Source organism: Schistocerca cancellata, chromosome 4, assembly GCF_023864275.1.
Source record: "Schistocerca cancellata isolate TAMUIC-IGC-003103 chromosome 4, iqSchCanc2.1, whole genome shotgun sequence".
In the NCBI taxonomy this organism is placed as follows: Eukaryota; Metazoa; Arthropoda; class Insecta; order Orthoptera; family Acrididae; genus Schistocerca; species Schistocerca cancellata.
The window spans coordinates 481,607,793-481,629,552 of NC_064629.1; positions in this window are offsets into that span (position 1 = coordinate 481,607,793).

Below are 21,760 nucleotides of genomic sequence, written 5' to 3' on the forward strand. Positions count from 1 at the left end.
GGGTGTAGAACCGTCGATTAAAGCTTCAGGTCACGGCTCATAGTGATTGAAGGAACACTGGAGGACACAACATTACATCTTGGATATACTGCGTCTAAAATAGTAACTTCTCATCCGACTGTATCATTGTGCCATTATCCAATACAACAATGTTCGTCTACACATGGCACGTATCCCTATGAAGTGTCTGCATGATACTGGATCGCCTGGTCTGTCCCCTATACAAAATGGTTTGGACCAGCTCAGACGTCAACTTCTTCTTTGTGCTGGTACGCAGGATATCAAAGGCCGGTTACCATATTTGGGGGCCACCTCACCTCAGAGGAGGAAACAACAACTTTATTACACCGATCCCAAACGAATCAGAGCTTTCACTAGGGCCACAGATTTTACAGAAGTTGAAGGAAGAGGATGGCTCTGTAAAGGAAAAAGCAGTGGGTGACCATTAACACCAGAAGAACAGGTTGAACAGATCATGGATACATACCTCAGAGGTCCAATAAATCAATTTCTCGTTCCAGTCGCGAGCTAACAATTACTCAACCAACTGTTTGAAGCATGGTGAGATAATGCTTGCAAAGAAAGACATGTCAGTAGGATAGCAGTGCGGTTTCTGGTTCAAAATGGCTCTGAGCACTTTGGGACTTAACACCTGAGGTCATCAGTCCCCTAGAACTTAGAACTACTTAAACCTAAGTAACCTAAGGACATCACACACATCCATGCCCGTGGCAGGATTCGAACCTGCGACCGTAGTGGTCGCGCGGTTCCAAACTGAAGCGCCTAGAACCACTCGGCCACACCGGCCGGCGCGGTTTCTGGGGCAGGTAAGCTTTGAGCTGCGTATCACTTCTGATAGTGTGATAAAGTTGTAACTTGTTAACAGTAGGCCGACAGTGGGCATTCTGGGTAGAATGACGTTGCTGATAAGAGAAGATAGTGTTAGGTTACACTTCTGGTGTCAGGTAACACAATCAGCCAACTTACATTCAAGGGCAGCCTCCACTCCCCTACCTCTGAGGACTCATCAGAGAATTATCAAGATCGCTGAGGAGAAACCTACCTCCTCCTCCCCCTCCCCCCTCTTATGTCTCAAACCCCCATGGGCCAACGACGATCAAGCATGCCCTCCCAATCTTCATCTTTTATAAGTGGGGCACTTGAGTGGGTGGGTTCCCTCTGAATCTGGGCACCATAGGTGAAGATTAGACTCTGCCTGTTTGTTAGTAACAAATTATGTTAAATCACATCACTTGAGAACAATTTGCTGACAACCTTATGTCATAACATCATCTGAGGAAACAGCAGAGACCACATCCTGGCAGATACGTAACTACTCTCATTGTTCCCCAGTTTCACATATTTATCCATATTTCCCACGTATTTTTTCCATATTTTCCAAAACTTTACTTACTTTTACACATTTTTTCGTATTTTATCCAGTTGTGAGAGTTACATCACACTCTTATCCACGTCATGTTGAAGTCATGATGCTCTCAACCAGTCACAGTGCAGTATGTGTCCGAATTATTTATCATTGGTATTGAATCCCTCCCTTCCCCATCTTTATCTTTTATAACTGGAAACCTTCATTAGACAACATGTGCGGAGGCTGTAGGCTGTGACTCTTTGTTACTAACAAAATACGTGAAGTCACATCGCTCGAGCTCCACGAACTCTATTTGTTAATAACAATTTAATATTTCCTCATTCGATGCACCATCAGAGATCAAACTCAAGCGGATATTTAAGTTCTCTTATTCCTTCCTTTTTATTTACGTATTTTTAGCTATTTTTCTGTGTTTTCCTCAGTTTCACGTACTTTTGTCGAATTTAGTGATTTCTATGTCATTGTCACGTCAACGACGCGTTGCGCCGGCGTCATGTTGCTCTCAGCCGTTCACAATGCAACATCTGCCTGAATTACTTATCGCTGCTGAGGCTCGACTGCATAACTACTGTGTTGTGACATCATACCGTACGTATCATAAACGTGTAGAAACTATAGCGTCACGGCCTATTAATGACTCTGTAAGCACTCCAGTTTTACAGATTTCCAACCGAAGATGCTGTGTATGTCAAACACCACACCGAGATAGATAAACGCCCCCTAAGCCACCATAACATTACGAGATTGTGTAACATAATAGCGAAATTCTAATGTTTTCAATCAAAGTTACTGTATGCGTGTAGCACAGCGTTATAAAATACGAACCTAGACATAGAGCTTACGAGTACCTTCAACCACCTCAGGGAAAAGTAAGGCACCTGTTAGGGCAGACAAACTCCTATAACGCTGATATGAGGTCTACAGCTTTAAACAGTGCTCCAACCCAGTAACAGCAGAGAAAGCGGCGTTACTATAGGTGTTATCATCTCTGACCTGATTGCTGACACAAAAGCCACTGCTGATGTATCAGTTCCAGATGAGGGAACTTTTGCCCACAGTAATAACAGCAAAAATATTCCAACACGTCTGTGAATTTATCAAGGCGTGCTCAAAATACATATCATGACTACGAGGATAAACCCCCCCCCTTTTCTACATATCTTCCCAACACTACGGCAGGGCTTCGCCCCAGGATTGGTTGCATATTTGACATTTTTAAACAATCTTTATGTGTAAACGTCTGCGACGCGACCGTGCAGTTAGCTGACGCAAAAGACACTGCTACGAAGTCTCGCGTCCCACCACAGTAAACCATAGGTAATTTGCTGGCCCCTATGCGTTCTGTAGACAGTTTTGCAAATAAACATTGCTAACAGTCTAAGCACTAAGCACTTCCTTCCTCTCCCTCTTTTATCTCTGGAGAAATCAGAATGAAGATTTTTAAACTAGCGATTATGCATTGCTAGTGACAGTCTCGGTTGGTCACAGCTCCAACGTGTAATGAAGGCACTTAAAATGGTAAAAACCGTTGTATAATTATTACATAGTGTGTAACATTGCTACAAGACGAATACAAAATTAGATTCGGAGAACCACCAATCCTTGTTCAAATGTGTGTGAAATCTTATGGGACTTAACTGCTAAGGTCATCAGTCCCTAAGCTTACACACTACTTAACCTAAATTATCCTAAGGACAAACACACACACCTATGCCCGAGGGAGGACTCGAACCTCCGCCGGGACCAGCCGCACAGTCAATGACTGCAGCGCCCTAGACCGCTAGGCTAATCTCGCGCGGCCACCAATCCTTGTGTGACCATCCCATTACTATGGTAAGTTTGGAGTTTCCATCACACTTGGCCAGGACTATTACGACTGCTCCATCTACCACCACTAGATATAAACCATTCTGTGCTTATCGGGAAAAATTTAGCGACAATATACTGTCCTGGAAGCACACTGACTGTGAAGAGATGCGACAGAGCTCTCTGGCAAAATAAAAAGGCATGTAACGCTCGCAATATTAGTATGCAACGTCACTATAAGACTCTTAGATAGATAGAGATTGTATGTACACACACAGAAAATTTATTCATTGCTTCCAATAAGGTCAACTTCCAAGTATAGAATGGAATGCCAAAATTGAAAATTTTTGTCAAACCAGGACTCGAAATCGGAATACCCGCTTGTCACGAGCGGTCGCAGAGGTCTTTTCGGTTACCTGTAGACATTTCACGGCCAGACACATGCCTCCAAATGTCGTCGTCCATGTGTCATACATGTATGCATGTCCAAAGGAACATTGCATCGTACTTATTATAAACACATGCATAGCAGTATCGTACTTAGCTGTTGATATTAGGCTAGCGACTTTCAATTAAATATTTCCCCTGTACGGTAAGAGTGCGGGTTAACAACAAACGAACGACGACATGTGGACATCTGGGACTGGCCGCGAAGCGTGAATGGATAGCCGAAATGGCTAAGGTAACCGCTAGCGACAAGCGGGATACTTAGGTTCGGGTCTTGGTTAGGCACTAATTTGCGAAGTCGTCATTCCGTTCTACATTTGGATGTTACCAGCATTCACAACTGCCAGTACATTTCCCTGTTTGACGAAGGCTGTAGTCGCCGCACTGTCTGTTCCTTTGGATATGCACGCATACATCCTACACACAAAGGTATTGCAATATCGCATAGATATAAAATTCCCAAATGAGACTGAGCAATGGCCTCAGTGCAGAGAAAGAAAATTATTTTTACTTACCACATCGTTGACAGACAGAGGTCACGGAACCTCTGCTGTTATACGATAGAATGCTGTCATAAAGAGCTGCAGTATACATGTGTTGTCAGTCATAAGACCCCGGAAAATTTTTGGAAAAAGTGTTGAAGGGTCTCTCTCCAAGAGCAGCTGACTCCACTGCTGCAGCTGTGGACAACGAGTGCCACAGGCACTGACTCAGGTCGTCCAACACCTCTATGTAAATGCGAGTACAGGGTAGTACAACCAACTCATTGACTGCAAGTAACCTTAGCAAAATGTTCTGCCTCAACTGGTAACTATAGGCGAGTCATTGACCTGTATTTTTGTCTAGTGAACGGTCCGAAAATGCTTTCAGTAGCTCACAGCATGAGCAACGGCTTTCGTGAAATGACTCATACGGCATCTTAAGACAGCCACCAGACTGACAAGCCCTCATACTTAGATAGAACGAATTGGAGCCTCTCCGAACGCCATATGAAGATGTCGTTTAATCGTTCCCAAATTGTTTTTATTCATCAGTACATGTATGCCATTAAAAATATGTGTGTGTTGCTGAAATAGCCCATACAGTTGTATTAACAAAAATGCATTATTTATAGCAAAATACACCCACATTCACTCGATATGATTATATCATCAGTTGCAATGTTTTGGACGTTAGGATTTTACCACGAATCCACTTCTCATCTGGTTCTCACATATCGTTATAAATCCAAAAATTCTCCATCTGCGAAATTGTAATAGATGTTTAAGCATAAATCAGATCGGAGTCACGTTCAGAGCATGGTGCTGCAAGAGGAGAAGATTGTAGACAGTCATTTGGAAAACACCCGCAACCTTTGCATGTGATGTTTCATCCTGTATCCCTTTGCTCGGTAATTTGTTTAAGAATCATACGTTTAAGACAGATTGTGGGATAATTGTATCCCACATCTGTTAATCGAATGTGTTATGGGTCACAAACTGCTGAGAAGATTGTATATGTGGTTTTATAAGGTTGTTGAATAAATTTCATAACAGTGAATCTTTTGGTGTCCGTGGATATGCTGTAACACATATCCTTTCACTAAATAAAAGACTTCTCTCAAAATCTATAATGTATTGCTGGACTTGTTACCGATAGTTTAGTGAACGCACAGTTTCCATGAAGACACTATAGAGAACAGACATTCGCTGGCAACGTAAGATAGGAGGAAGTAGGACTGATACAGATAGCCCCTTCATCTCTCTCTCCCTCTCCCTTCATTTTTTGAGTGGTACTTCGTGCCAAACAGAGTTACTCAAATAAGACGTAACACCCCTTTCATATCGTGGACGTTTACAGATAGCGAAGCGCGGTTTTCGCCCAGTGTTAGAGCATCGAGGGACACGTATTCTTGTTTTGGTTGATGTTTTTAGCCCTGGTCTCAACTGAGATACTGAAGCAAGTACGTTTTCTTAAATGGAACCGTATACTATTCATAACTGTACTCGATAGCTGTTGAGAAGACAGTAACAGTGACATAGGGTTAGTTAATGTTTATGTAGAACCCTGTCGTAAACTAATTCGAGAATTGTCCTTGAATATGAGAGCACGGTGAGCGGAATCGGAAGTATTGGTGCAAACACCACCAAGCAGAGCTCTCGTGCTACGCTGAGTCAAAATGTCAACAACACGTTTGCCGTTTACTTGTCTGGACTGCAGACCGCTCATTTCTGCTTCAGCTTTCGTTGTGTGCAGATATGTACACCAATGAGAAGAAGTTGGATGTACTACTTTTACATGGCGATTGTAAAAGAAATACCGTAGAAACGGTACAGCAGTATAATGCTATCTATCCGGATCGCTTATGTCCGACGTGCCAGGAAAATTCACAAATTATTGAGACCCTAGTGCGGACAGGCTGCTTTAACGTCAAAAAGACAACAAGAAAGAAGATTGCAGCTGACAGAGACAACGAAAAACCTTCCCTGGCTACGACGCAAATGAATCCGTACATTGGTACCTGACATACTGCCAGGGAATGGGGAGTCAGTCAGACGAGAGTCTTTCGTATCCTGAATCGACAGAAATACCATCCCTACCAACTAAAACATCAGGAACTCCACGACCGTGATTCTGAACGTGGTACAGAATTCTGTCGGTTTGCCTTTCAGCAACTGTGAGATATCCGAACGTTTATGCAACATGTGCTCTTTACCCATGAAGCAACGTTTAATATCTACGCTAATGTAAATTTTCATGATATGCAGTACTGGGCAGCCGAAAATCCACAATGGCTTCGCCAGATGGAACTTTAACGACCATGGAGAGTAAATGGATGGTGCGGCATCACAGAGGAATACATTGTTCGTCCCTACTTCATCGCAGGCGTTGTAAATGGGCATTCGTACGCACGCCTTCTGACGAACATTCTGCCAGTTCTTCTAGAAGACGTACGACTGGATATTCGACAGTGTATGTGGCTGCAACATGACGGTTCTCCAGCTCACTCGTCTCGTGTTTCTTTGCAAATACTGAATGAGAACTTTCCAGGACGTTGGATAGGACGAAATTCTTTTGTGAAGTGGCCTGCAAGATCCACCGATTTGACTCCTCTTAATATCTGTCTTTAGAAAGCACTCAGTGATGCATTCTACAATGAAGCACCAACTCCGCCAGACGATACGTGTTACTTAATGGCCAGTGCATACTCTACCATATTATCCACTGTAATTACATCTGCTCATCATTCTTCCGAACGGCGATTCAAAATGTGACTTTCAGTCCATAGTCAACAGTTTGAATACATACTTAAATAGATAATAAAATTATATTTTTGGAAAACGAAATTTATATTTGGGTGGTTACCCAATCGTTGTTAGCAAATTGTTTATTTCATTTAAGTGTGTACGAAATTGCATTATATATCAAATAAGTCGACAGCGTGTATTGCACGTAGCCGGTAACATTGTCAATACGCGCTCACGTTCAGCACTAAACGACGTTTCGTTAAGAAGAACGTTTATTTTGCGGGGTACAGCTGGCCACCAAAATATTTAATGAAATATTTAGTTCAACGAATGTATCCCATTTGATGTAATTTAGAGCAGTGTCGGTAGAGACAGTTGTCCGAATAGCATGTACTGTATTTAACCTCCAAGAAGCAAACAGTAACGTACAGGAAAAGAAAGGTCAAATATTTCTTCTAACTTTCAGATATTTAATACATTTGTTGCTCTATGCAGAGTATAAGACCGCGTCATTATCGAAGAATGAACAGATAATTTTTCTGTTTCAGCTCGCGTAACTGGGGCAGCATACGAACTTGTGAAATAGTTTTCCTAAGCACTTTGTGATACGCTAGATTCTAGCCAATGTCGTATTTCCAGTGACAACATTCGTAGGTGAACCTGCATCTCGGTCGTAAGTTCGTCCAAAGTGAAATAAAGCTTTAATCTCGTAGCGCAGACCTAACATATGGTATATAACTACGCAGCCTGGTCCGAAACGCCTGCTTGGCATTGTTTGCACTGAAAATACCGTTTCCGGTCACCGTGGTCTCACATTCCAGGCCATTTCTCGCATTTTCTACGACAGGTTTCAACGTCAACATTAACAAATACTACATCACTGCAGTTATCTTCTCAATAGCTATTGAATTCGGTCATAAGATGTACACTATCCCATTTAAAAAAACCTACTTACTTCATTTTCTCAGTTTATCTGCGCTAAAAGCATTAACCACACAGAAATATGCGTACCCATCGCATTTACCCTAAACTGCGTTTCGATGTGTGTAGCCTTTCACGAAATTAAAGGTGTGTTACGTCTAACGTGACAATGTGTGTGTGTGTGTGTGTGTGTGTGTGTGCTAAAATAATTTAGGAAGAGATGTCACGATCACCTGATCCCGGTAGCTACCTAGAGTTCGGAAAACCTTTAACAGAAACGCCATCACAAAGCACCTATGATTCTTCCTGCTATAGCTGCAAGTACATAACAAAGTATGTTTCCGATTGTTAGTTCTGTAAAAGTAACTGGGTGAGCGAAATGATTTCAGTCATCTGCCAGAGTATCTTTAAATTCCACAATTAGATCATCTTCCAAATATCTGTCAGTATAGCTGGTTTTTGTAAACGACCTCCACTTTAAACCATTGACATACAGCACATACTTTTATAATCCATTGTTACAGGGGATTATGATAAAACTTAAACTTTCAAACCGCTGTAGAAATAACACCACTGGTCAGAATGGGGTCAAATTGCAACGGAATATTATCGGAAAAAGGGGAAAACGTATGGCAGAAGAAAAATAAATAATTACCAAATGTATCAATAAATGGCGCTGTAAGCATCATAATTTAATAGCGGTCGACTACAAATGACAAATAAATCATACAACAATGCCTAAGGTGTGCGTCTGACGTTAAACGAACTGTACTACTCAGTGTGCATCGGTGTACAGGTGTGACATTGTTAGTTACGTAATTCCATCCACCACAGTGAGATCATATCACATCGGATGGGGAAAATCGGTTTTTAATTGTCCTGAGGCCAAAAACAGCATAAAAAGCATCACTTACATTGGTTTCTAATTGTCCTGAGGCCAAAAACAGCTTAAAAAGCATCAATCACATCGGTTTTTAATTGTCCTGAGGCCAAAAACTGCATAAATGCTTCAGTCATAATCAAATCGGACTATTAATTTTCGTGCGACTGGCGCTAAACATGTTCAATTTTCTGTCCACCGTTTTCTGTAATTAGTTGAAATCGAGAAACCGCATGTTCCACAACTGATCAGTGTTTCCACGCCCACGTTCAGAATGTTTTGAGCAATATGTGTCTCCAATGTAGCTAAGTTTAAAATCGGAACACTGAACACAACGTCTTTCACATAGCCCCACAGCCAGAAGTCACACGGATTAAGATCAGGTGATCGGGACGACCAGGCTGTAAGGAAATAGCGGCTGATAATTCTAGCATTTACGAAATGGCACTTCAGAAGCTGCTTAACTGGATCTGCAATGTGCAGAGGTGAGCCATCTTGTATAAAAATGATCCCGTCCACACATCCTCGCTGTTGGAGAGCTGGAATAACGTGGTTGCGCAAAAGACACTCATAGTGCTTACCAGTTACGGAGAAGGTAACAGGATCGGAAGCACCTGTCTCTTCGAAGAAATATAGCCCTATGATAAATGATGCCGTAAACCCGCACCACACAGTGACCTTTTGAGGATGAAATGGTACTGGTTGTTTTGTGTATGGATTTTCCGTCGCCTATATTCGACAATTCTGTGTATAGACATATCCTGTCAGATGGATGTGGGCTTCGTTTGTCCACAAAATCTTCCACGGCCAATCATTGTCCACTTCCATGCGAGCAAGAAATTCCAAAGCAAAGGTCTCTCTTGCTGGGAGGTCAACAGGAAGCAACTCGTGAACATGGGTAATTATGAATGGGTACCAAAGAAGGCTGTTTCGTAGGATTTTATGCACCGTGCTCACGGGAATGTCAAACATTCGGGAAATTCTCCGTGCACTACATGTTTGCACACTACCACTCGTCTCCTCCAGCACTGCTGTGGCCACTACTTCCACTGACGTCGAATCAGTTAGTTTCCTCCCTCTATCAGGTTGCACACTAAAAGAACCCGTCTTTTCGAATTTCCGAATCATTTTCTGCAGACCTACGGCAATCATTGGACAAACGCCGTTTTTTCAAACCCTTCAGTGTCTGGAGCTTCCGTAGAGCGACGTGTGCATAGTCATCATTCTTGTAATACAGCTTCACAAGCAGAGCGCGATCCTGCATTGAGATAGTCATTGCGAAAGTCGCAGACGCGAAATCAGGAAAAGCCGTGAACCCGGAGTGTTAATACCAAATTCTGAGGGTCGTGCGCTTGATAGGTGTTTTCATTTACGTATTCTGACACATACAGCACCATCTGTTGATCAATTTTTACACTATTTTTTTCTGCCATACGTTTACCGCCTTCTCCGATAATATTCCGTTGCAATTTGACGTGACTCTGACCATTGATGTTATTTCTACAGTGTTTTGATGGTTTAATTATAATCACCCTGTGCATGCTGACTGTCTTTCTTCAAAAGTAGAGTCTCGAGGTATGGCAGTGCATGTTGCCGTTACCGACTGTCCATTGAAACTACAATATTCCACGACACGTATACTTTTAGTTAAAAATATAGCACTTAGGTATTCTAGCCATGCCCTTATTTGTCTTCATGATCACGTGGTCAACAACAAAAAATTGCGGCATGATCATTGTTCTACATAAACGAATAATTTAATAGGTAATAGCTAACTATCTAATTCTGCTGGACATACACTGCTGGAAATGGAAAAAAGAACACATTGACACCGGTGTGTCAGACCCACCATACTTGCTCCGGACACTGCGAGAGGGCTGTTCAAGCAATGATCACACGCACGGCACAGCGGACACACCAGGAACCGCGGTGTTGGCCGTCGAATGGCGCTAGCTGCGCAGCATTTGTGCACCGCCGCCGTCAGTGCCAGCCAGTTTGCCGTGGCATACGGAGCTCTATCGCAGTCTTTAACACTGGTAGCATGCCGCGACAGCGTGGACGTGAACCGTATGTGCAGTTGACGGACTTTGAGCGAGGGCGTATGGTGGGCATGCGGGAGGCCGGGTGGACGTACCGCCGAATTGCTCAACACGTGGGGCGTGAGGTCTCCACAGTACATCGATGTTGTCGCCAGTGGTCGGCGGAAGGTGCACGTGTCCGTCGACCTGGGACCAGACCGCAGCGACGCACGGATGCAAGCCAAGACCGTAGGATCCTACGCAGTGCCGTAGGGGACCGCACCGCCACTTACCAGCAAATTAGGGACACTGTTGCTCCTGGGGTATCGGCGAGGACCATTCGCAACCGTCTCCATGAAGCTGGGCTACGGTCCCGCACACCGTTAGGCCGTCTTCCGCTCACGCCCCAACATCGTCCAGCCCGCCTCCAGTGGTGTCGCGACAGGCGTGAATGGAGGGACGAATGGAGACGTGTCATCTTCAGCGATGAGGGTCGCTTCTGCCTTGGTGCCAATGATGGTCGTATGCGTGTTTGGTGCCGTGCAGGTGAGCGCCACAATCAGGACTGCATACGACCGAGGCACACAGGGCCAACACCCGGCATCATGGTGTGGGGAGCGATCTCCTACACTGGCCGTACACCACTGGTTATCGTCGAGGAGACACTGAATAGTGCACGGTACATCCAAACCGTCATCGAACCCATCGTTCTACCATTCCTAGACCGGCAAGGGAACTTGCTGTTCCAACAGGACAATGCACGTCCGCATGTATCCCGTGCCACCCAACGTGCTCTAGAAGGTGTAAGTCAACTACCCTGGCCAGCAAGATCTCCGGATCTGTCCCCCATTGAGCATGTTTGGGACTGGATGAAGCGTCGTCTCACGCGGTCTGCACGTCCAGCACGAACGCTGGTTCAACTGAGGCGCCAGGTGGAAATGGCATGGCAAGCCGTTCCACAGGACTACATCCAGCATCTCTACGATCGTCTCCATGGGAGAATAGCAGCCTACATTGCTGCGAAAGGTGGATATACACTGTACTAGTGCCGACATTGTGCATGCTCTGTTGCCTGTGTGTATGTGCCTGTGGTTCTGTCAGTGTGATCATGTGATGTATCTGACCCCAGGAATGTGTCAATAAAGTTTCCCCTTCCTGGGACAATGAATTCACGGTGTTCTTATTTCAATTTCCAGGAGTGTATATTGCCTCATTTACGTACAATGGCTGTATAGTCTGTTCCACATTTCCACCAGCAAGGTGTCAAAAAATGGCTCAAATGGGTCTGAGCAGTATGGGACTTAACATCTGAGGTCATCAATCCCCTAGAACTTAGAACTACTTAAACCTAACTAACCTAAGGACATCACACACACCCATGCCCGTGGCAGGATTCAAACCTGCGGCCGTAGCGGTCGTGCGGTTCCAGACTGAAGCACAGCAAGGCGTCACACCCTATAGAGATGAAGAGTAGTTCTTGGCAGTCTCATAATTACTGTCACTTACATTATCACATTCTTAACACAAGCAGAAATAAATCTCTGGGAAGGTATTGTAGTCCATTTTTATTTGCTTACGACGAATAGACAGTCATTCACCCAGAGAATGTACACAGGAGAATTGTCAGCATCGCTGTTTGGTGGCTCATGTAATCGCTTTCTGGATTAAATAATTAAAATATTAGACACAGACGCAAGGTATTATACTCACTTAACAGCCTTTATTGTCTGGAATGTATGTACACCCATAAAGTTGTACAGTATTAACCCTGTACATTAATTCTCCAGAAGATGCTGGTTTGTATCCCATGCCAGTTTGTCTTAGTAACCATATGTATTTAGAACAAACACCGCAGTGGGATTCAGCATGGCAGTATACATAAAAAAATCCTTACTAATTATCATTATTCCTTTTAGTTGTAAAAACCTGTTGGTAAATATCACGATGACAATACTTCCAGTCACATGATCTTTTGGTCATAACTTCCAGATGACATTAGACATGTAGCTTAATTTCACTATGTTGCTCGTGCTGAGACACTGATACCCCAGGACAATGGGGTTGGGCGTTGGCTGCAACATCGACAAGCAACGTGCGTTGTACTACTCTGCACACCAAATTCAAATACTTAGCGGTATATATTTATTAATTTATCGGCCCTGACGTCTCAAAGAAATTGCGAGATACCACTCCCAAGCCGGACAGTCACTTGGAAGAACAAGATAATTATACCTTAGCATGGAGGGTCGTCGTAATTTATGGTTAAGATTGATATCTCTTTAACCAGAGATAAGACGTGGTTTGATAAAATAATATGCATAACGTGGACTTTGTTATTCGGCGTTGCACTTATGAGCCCTCCGTCTTAGTAGTGAAAGTCCCAGCAAACTTTAGGTTTACAACCAGTATTCAATCCTGATTACCTCGAATTAATGTACATCACATGAGTCAACAGTATTTAAATGAAATCTCTGGACGATGCTGATTTAGACGTCGTATGGGTTCGTCTTATAATTCGTAAAAGTGTAGGACAAACACAGGAATGCATCATAGCGTGGCAGTATGATCGCCAACAGCACATTGTTTACACTGATGACGATTAATAGCCCTAGTAGCAACAATAGTCAAGTAAAGGTCATTTTGACAACACTATTAGTCATGTGATCTTCTGGTGATACCTTCTAAATGTGGTCAGAGCAGCAATCCAATTGCACTATTGCACTACTTTTTTTACTACAATGACGACTGAAAGCCTTACTAGAAGAATTGCAATTTATTGCCAGCTAAAGGCCACAAGCAATGTTACACACAATCAGCGGCTGAAGGCCTGATTAAGAATGTTCAAAATCATTCGTCGGCTGGAGGCCTGAAGCTGTTTCAAAAATACAAAAAGTCTGAATGCCGGAATTACCAATAAGGTGGACAATTACACGTTAAAAATACCAAAAACCCTTTAACAAACTTAATAACTGTGACAAGCTATAGTGACGGCTGAAGGCCTTATCAAGACAGAACTCAAACTATTTGTCGGCTGAAAGCCACAAGCAATGTTAGAAAGAATTAACGACTGAACGTCAGCAGCTATTTCAGAATACATAACGGCTGAAGGTCTGACTTACAAGTGAGGAAGGCAGTTACACATTAACAAATACTAAGGTATTTTCTTCTTCACAATCAAAACGGTAACAAGCCTTATTAAAACAGAATTGAAAATGATTTGTCGACTGAAAGCCACAAGCAGTGTTACAAACAATTAACGGCTGAAGGCCGGAGCTACAAATGGGGAAGGCAATAACATGTTGAAACATTAGGGTAAATTTTAAACAATTATGACAACTTGTCCAAAGAAGACGGTGTGATCCACAGACAGTGCTCCCTCGATCGACAAGAGGAAGGTGACTACAGCTGTGTAAGCGGTGAGACAGGCAGTCAAGAGTTGTACTCACGTAATAGGATGGCAAGTCACACTAGAGGTAGCTTAAGCGCTGAACGACCGACTAACCAATACGCCTAATGTCCGATCACCGGTACAACGGTGGATTATTTTCAGCAAGGGCGAAGAGACGGACAGCACCACGTCTTAAGAAACATACCCAAGGCCGAAGGGAACACTAGAACCAAGCTAGACCTCCCAAAAAAATATGCACAGTACAATTCAAGAGACTGTCGAACTACACGTCATGGCGGACAGCATCAACACTACGAGGAAAGGTACATTGCCAGAAAAATACGCTAGTCTCCAGGGCAGGTAACTGGGGGGGGGGGGGGGGGGGGGGTTAGCGACTACAAGGCAGAAAATACCGCAGGTTGCACTTCACTAATAAGAATATTACTAAATCCAAACTAACATCAAGGAGTAGAAGGCGGCTAATAGCTTCCGCCACCAGACAGACTCCACTTGTTGCGGTTGGTCTGACCGACCCTGGGAGCTGCAACCCGCAAACAACAGCGAGATCTTAAACAGTGGAGGTTTCAGTACTGAACATGGTTCACTCAACTTCAAACATCCTGGGTTCGGTCGTCAGCTACAGCCCCTCGGTCCGACAGTGCCTGCACACCGCCAACGGACCCGGCCTGCCCTTGCACTGCGGACCTCCTCACTGCTTCTTCCGAAACCAAACTGACACACACGACGACCCGGAATACTAGCCGTGGCACCAAAGATAGTACAACAGTAGTGGCTATCGATAACCGCTGCTGCTGCCACTCGCGGATAAACAATACTAGCACCTCAGTGGCACCATTAACACAAGAAGGAATCGAGGTGTCACTGCCACTATTACACGACGTATAGCTATGAACGGCAAGAACGCGAGCCGCACATGGCTCACATGTGCCCAGCAATGCAAGTAAAATGCAGCAAAGATGATATAGTTTTGGTCATACCTTCTAACAAGGGAACCTCCCTATCGCACCCCCCTCAGATGTAGTTATAAGTTAGCACAGTGGATAGGCCTTGAAAAACTGAACACAGATCAGTCGAGAAAACAGGAAGAAGTTGTGTGGAACTGTGAAAAAATTAAGCAAAATATACAAACTGAGTAGTCCATGCGCAAGATATGCAACATCAAGGGTACACTGAACTTAGCAGCACCGTGGTCCTGTGGTTAGCGTGAGCAACTGCGGACCGAGAGGTCCTTGGTTTAAGTCATCCCTCGAGTGAAAAGTTTACTTTTTTTTATTTTCGCGAAGTTATGATCTGTCCGTTCGTTCATTGACGTCTCTGTTCACTGTTATAAGTTTAGTGTCTGTGTTTTGCAACTGCACCGCAAAACCGTGTGATTAGTAGATGAAAGGACGTGCCTCTCCAATAGGAACCGAAAACATTTGATCGCAAGGTCGTAGGTGAACCGATTCCTCCACAGGAAAACACATCTGATATATTCTATGCGACTCTGGTGACGGCATGTGCGTCACATGACAGAATTATGTTGTCGACCCACCTAACTTGTAGACTTGGCGAATGGGTAAAAAGATTCTTCTACCTTGCCCGATTTAGGTTTTCTTGTGGATGTGACAATCACTCCCAAGAAAGTGATGAAAACATAAGAGTTTGTCAGACAATAATTGTCTGAAAATAAAAATAATAAACTTGTCATTCGAGAGAAGGTTCGAACCAGGAACCTCCAACTCCGCAGCAGCTCACTCTAGCCACGCGGCCACGGGGCTCCTGAGCAGATATCGTCCTTGATGTTACATATATTGCACATGGACTACTCAGCTTGTATATTTTGCTTATTTTTTTCATAGTACCACGCAACTTCTTCCTGTTTTCTCGATTGATCTGTGTGCATTTTTTCAAGGCCTATCTACTGTGCCAACTTATAACTAAATCTGAAGGGGGTGCGATGGGGAGGTTCCCTTGTAAGTGCGGATTCAATTGCCCTCTTTTACATGTGCACCTATGTGGATGCTCCAAGGTGAAAGGTAGCAAGGGTGAGAGTTTCTTTTAAGTGTCACCCAAAACACGTGCTAATGGAGGAAATTCATTGTAAAGACACTCAAGACAATGTATAGAAAAAAGGTATGTGCTGATTTAAATAATAATGATGTATGATATTAAAATGTTAAACACAGGATGCAGATAGGAGGTCGCATACTGGAAGATAGAGCTACTGATGACGCTGGCCGATTCAGTTCATTGAGATATGTAATCTACCACATCGGAGCTGGTAATGAGATATGAAACAGTGTCTGCGCTGATAAAAATTATGCTGTCTATGTTGTGTACAAAGACCCTTTTATCGTCTATCAGTGAACATTTCGTGATTTAATCAATAGTAACGTTAATCTACGATGAGTCTGTATAGAATCACACTGCAATCAAATATTTTCATGATTTCAAATACGAGGGTTGTTTTTTAAGTAAGGGCCGTTCGCGCGTATAGTCCCGTAGTTCGCGCGGACGCCGCAACAAGCCACTGCGCCACTTGCCGGCATCCTTCCCGTTCACACTGATGCAAGTTGCAGCTCTGTAGCTGATGTGTACGCATCGCTGTGCTACTTTATAATGTTTACGATTATTGAATCGCCCGCCGCGTGTGAGATACGGTCAGTGATACGTTTTTTGACCGCGAGAAGCCTATCAGCTGCAGAAATTCATCGTCAGTTAACAGAAGTTTATGGCTTGAATGCAATGAGTAAAGGTAAAGTGCTTCAATGGGTTAGAGAGTTTAAAAATGGCCATCAAAACGTCCATGACGAAGAACGCTCAGGCCGGCCCTCTGTGATCACTGATGATTTGGTGGCTACAGTCGAAACAAACATTCGTGAGGACAGAAGATTCACAATTTCCACTCTTTCTTTGGAATTTCCACAAGTTTCAAGATCGGTTTTGTACAAAATTGCGTCTGAAAACCTAAACTTTAAGAAACTGTGTTCTCGGTGGGTACCCAGACTCCTCACAGAGGACCACAAAGGGAAGAGATTTGCCATTGGACTTTTTGATTCGTTACGAGGAACAAGGGGATGACATGTTGAGTCAAATTGTCACTGGAGATGAAACATGGGTACCCCTTATCACTCCCGAAAGCAAGCGACAATCGATGGTATGGCGACACACAACCTCACCCGTCAAGGTCAAAGCCAAGCAGACGCTGTCAAAGCGCAAGATTATGGCAACTGTGTTCTGGGACCGACGCGGTGTTTTGCTAGTGGACTTTATGCCACGAGGAACGACAATCAACTCAGATGCCTACTGTGCAACTCTAAAGAAGCTCCGCAGAGCAATTCAAAACAAAAGACGCGGCATGCTGACAAGAGGAGTTTTGCTCCTGCACGATAACGCTAGGCCTCACACCTCTCAAAAGACTCGGGATTTGATTGATTCTTTTGGCTGGGAAGTTTTGGACCATGCACCATACAGCCCCGACCTTGCTCCTAGCGATTTTCACCTTTTCCGGTACCTGGAACACCATCTTGGCGGGCAGCGCTTCAATGACGACGATGAAGTGAAAGCGGCCGTGAACTCTTGGCTGTCGGAGCAGGCGGCCGAATTCTTTGAAGAGGGAATTAAAAACTTAGTTGTACGGTATGACAAGTGCTTAAATAAACAAGGCAACTATGTAGAAAAATAGGTAAAAGTGTGTAGAATCAGAAAATAAAAGTTTTTTTACAAAAGTATTTGTATCTTTTTTTAAAAATAAAAACGGCCCTTACTTAAAAAACAACCCTCGTACATTACTTGCAACAGGCATGTGTTGGAGGTAGAATATCACTGCATTGAGAGTAAAATCCCATTAGCCTTTCCTCAGGCATGCTGATTTAGTGGGAGTATGACTATGTCGTTTTATGTCACCATGTTCCCCCAACCCCCTCCATCTCTATCTGCAATGCATTCTGATTCCGCTGTTGAAGCAATCAATATTTCTTTTTTTTCAGATTTTCGTTCATGTTTTTCATATTCCATACACATAAGTACAAGTGTATACATGCTCTTACTGCTTACATCATCTAGTGTTGCTTGCAGTTTTTCTTACCTATTCATTTGTGACACAGAGCACTAGTCCAACCAGGACATCTACAAATTAAATCAACACTAGAAAACTCACATACATACGATGTGTGTTGCTGTGCAGGTACATTGTTGATGTTATTATATTCCAGGCGCGCGCGCCCACACACAGACACACATACACACACACACACACACACACACACTCAGATTATTTGCTCTCTTTTATGTGTATACAAACCACAGCACATACGTAGAAGTACAAAAACAAACAGAATACAGTGGTGTGCATAAAAGTGTGATGTGAAAATGATCAGAAATGCATTGTGCTGCAGAACAACTTCCAATTAGACCAGAAGTATCAGTGTCTAACGCAGAAAAACAACGATGTACTAGCATGCGGCATTTGCCGATGTCATCGATAAATCAAATAAAAATCACCGAAAGTACAAATCAGCTTATTCTTAACGAGCTGTTTTTTCGATCTAATTGCAAATCAGAATGTAAATAACTTAATTACAGACCTCTGATGATGCTTTACTTCAATAATGCGAAACGCGCCTGGTGAAAAAAAAAAGAAATCTGACATTTTGTAGTTGCAACGAAAGAACAAAAATACCCTCAAGAATCACAAAGCAACTACGTACAAATGAAGAGCCCGAAAGTTTAATTATCTATCCTGAAAATGGATTGCATTGGCTGCCAAACATCGATGCTGATAGTTCTAAAATGGACTATATCTGGGTGTATGACTGTCAATTCATCATAATCAGATCAGTATGGGATACAAAACCTTCGCAGATCTATAGATCAAACCTTACCTTCATGATTCGTAACAGAGGCAACGTGAGTGTAGCAGACTTAGACCGTTGTCTATTACAGTTCTCATATATGTAGTCCTGATATCGTTCTATAGTTTTGTCTTCTTGGATGATACTAAAGCTCATATGTTGTTGATCATTCTATCATAAGTTTTTCATGGTTATAACTTTTGAAGTTTTAATAGGTAAGTATTATATTTTTAGCTTGTTTTATACATGATGTGTAACACTGTAGTTTTAATGGGCAGTCGGTAATGGCAGAATGCACTACCATAACTTGGTACACTAGTTTATAAAAGAAGACAATCAGGACATGTAATGGTTTACAAAACTATGCACTGCATGCCAATGGTCCTAACGTAAGAAACGATTACACAGCGGTGATGCTGGCAGTTGTTTTGTAGACGATCTAATTACCAAATTCAAAGTTACTCTGCCGGATGGCCGAAATCGTTTCGACCTCCCCGTTACTTCCTATGGAATCAACAAGAGGAAACATGTTCTATTATGCTTTCACAGCTATGCCTGGCAAAAGCATAGTCTTCCCAGGTGTGCTGCAGTAATGTTTCTTTTAACGTTTTTCCAAACTCTGGGTTGCTTATGATCACGCAATCGTGACATCTCTTCCTAAATAATTTTAGCATACACACACAGAGACACACCCACACACCCACACACCCACACCCACCCACCCACACACACACACACACACATATATATATATATATATATATATATATATATATATATATATATATATATATATCAGTCCTAATTTCCCCAATCGAATGTTAGCACCAGATGTCCAATGTCAGATAAGTTTTCATGGAAGTACTGTGTTCATTTAACCGACTGCTAACAAGGTGCATGACATGCGCCTTGTTAGCAGGGCGCATGACACACACACACACACACACATATATATATATATATATATATATATACACTCCTGGAAATTGAAATAAGAACACCGTGAATTCATTGTCCCAGGAAGGGGAAACTTTATTGACACATTCCTGGGCTCAGATACATCACATGATCACACTGACAGAACCACAGGCACATAGACACAGGCAACAGAGCAAGCACAATGTCGGCACTAGTACAGTGTATATCCACCTTTCGCAGCAATGCAGGCTGCTATTCTCCCATGGAGACGATCGTAGAGATGCTGGATGTAGTCCTGTGGAACGGCTTGCCATGCCATTTCCACCTGGCGCCTCAGTTGGACCAGCGTTCGTGCTGGACGTGCAGACCGCGTGAGACGACGCTTCATCCAGTCCCAAACATGCTCAATGGGGGACAGATCCGGAGATCTTGCTGGCCAGGGTAGTTGACTTACACCTTCTAGAGCACGTTGGGCGGCACGGGATACATGCGGACGTGCATTGTCCTGTTGGAACAGCAAGTTCCCTTGCCGGTCTAGGAATGGTAGAACGATGGGTTCGATGACGGTTTGGATGTAACGTGCACTATTCAGTGTCCCCTCGACGATCACCAGTGGTGTACGGCCAGTGTAGGAGATCGCTCCCCACACCATGATGCCGGGTGTTGGCCCTGTGTGCCTCGGTCGTATGCAGTCCTGATTGTGGCGCCCACCTGCATGGCGCCAAATACGCATACGACCATCATTGGCACCAAGGCAGAAGCGACTCTCATCGCTGAAGACGACACGTCTCCATTCGTCCCTCCATTCACGCCTGTCGCGACACCACTGGAGGCGGGCTGCACGATGTTGGGGCGTGAGCGGAAGACGGCCTAACGGTGTGCGGGACCGTAGCCCAGCTTCATGGAGACGGTTGCGAATGGTCCTCGCCGATACCCCAGGAGCAACAGTGTCCCTAATTTGCTGGGAAGTGGCGGTGCGGTCCCCTACGGCACTGCGTAGGATCCTACGGTCTTGGCGTGCATCCGTGCGTCGCTGCGGTCCGGTCCCAGGTCGACGGGCACGTGCACCTTCCGCCGACCACTGGCGACAACATCGATGTACTGTGGAGACCTCACGCCCCACGTGTTGAGCAATTCGGCGGTACGTCCACCCGGCTTCCCGCATGCCCACTATACGCCCTCGCTCAAAGTCCGTCAACTGCACATACGGTTCACGTCCACGCTGTCGCGGCATGCTACCAGTGTTAAAGACTGCGATGGAGCTCCGTATGCCACGGCAAACTGGCTGACACTGACGGCGGCGGTGCACAAATGCTGCACAGCTAGCGCCATTCGACGGCCAACACCGCGGTTCCTGGTGTGTCCGCTGTGCCGTGCGTGTGATCATTGCTTGTACAGCCCTCTCGCAGTGTCCGGAGCAAGTATGGTGGGTCTGACACACCGGTGTCAATGTGTTCTTTTTTCCATTTCCAGGAGTATATATATATATATATATATATATATATATATATATATATATATATATATATATGTGTGTGTGTGTGTGTGTGTGTGTGTGTCATGCGCCTTGTTAGCAGTCGGTTAAATGAACACAGCACTTCCATGAAAACTTATCTGACATTGGACATCTGGTGCTAACATTCGATTGGGGAAATTAGGACTGATACAGATAAACGCTTTCCTCTCTCTCTCTCTCTCTCTCTCTCTCTTTCTCCCTAGCTTAGTTTTTATGAGTTAAACTTGTTACTGTACGAAATATAAGTATATATGTATGTATTCTTAATGGTACCAAGTGCCACTCATGAAAACGAAGCTGGAGAAAGAGAGAGAGAGAGAGGAAAGCGTCCATCTGTATCATTCCTAATTTCTCCTATCTTATGTTGGTACCGAATGTCAATTCTCAGTAGAG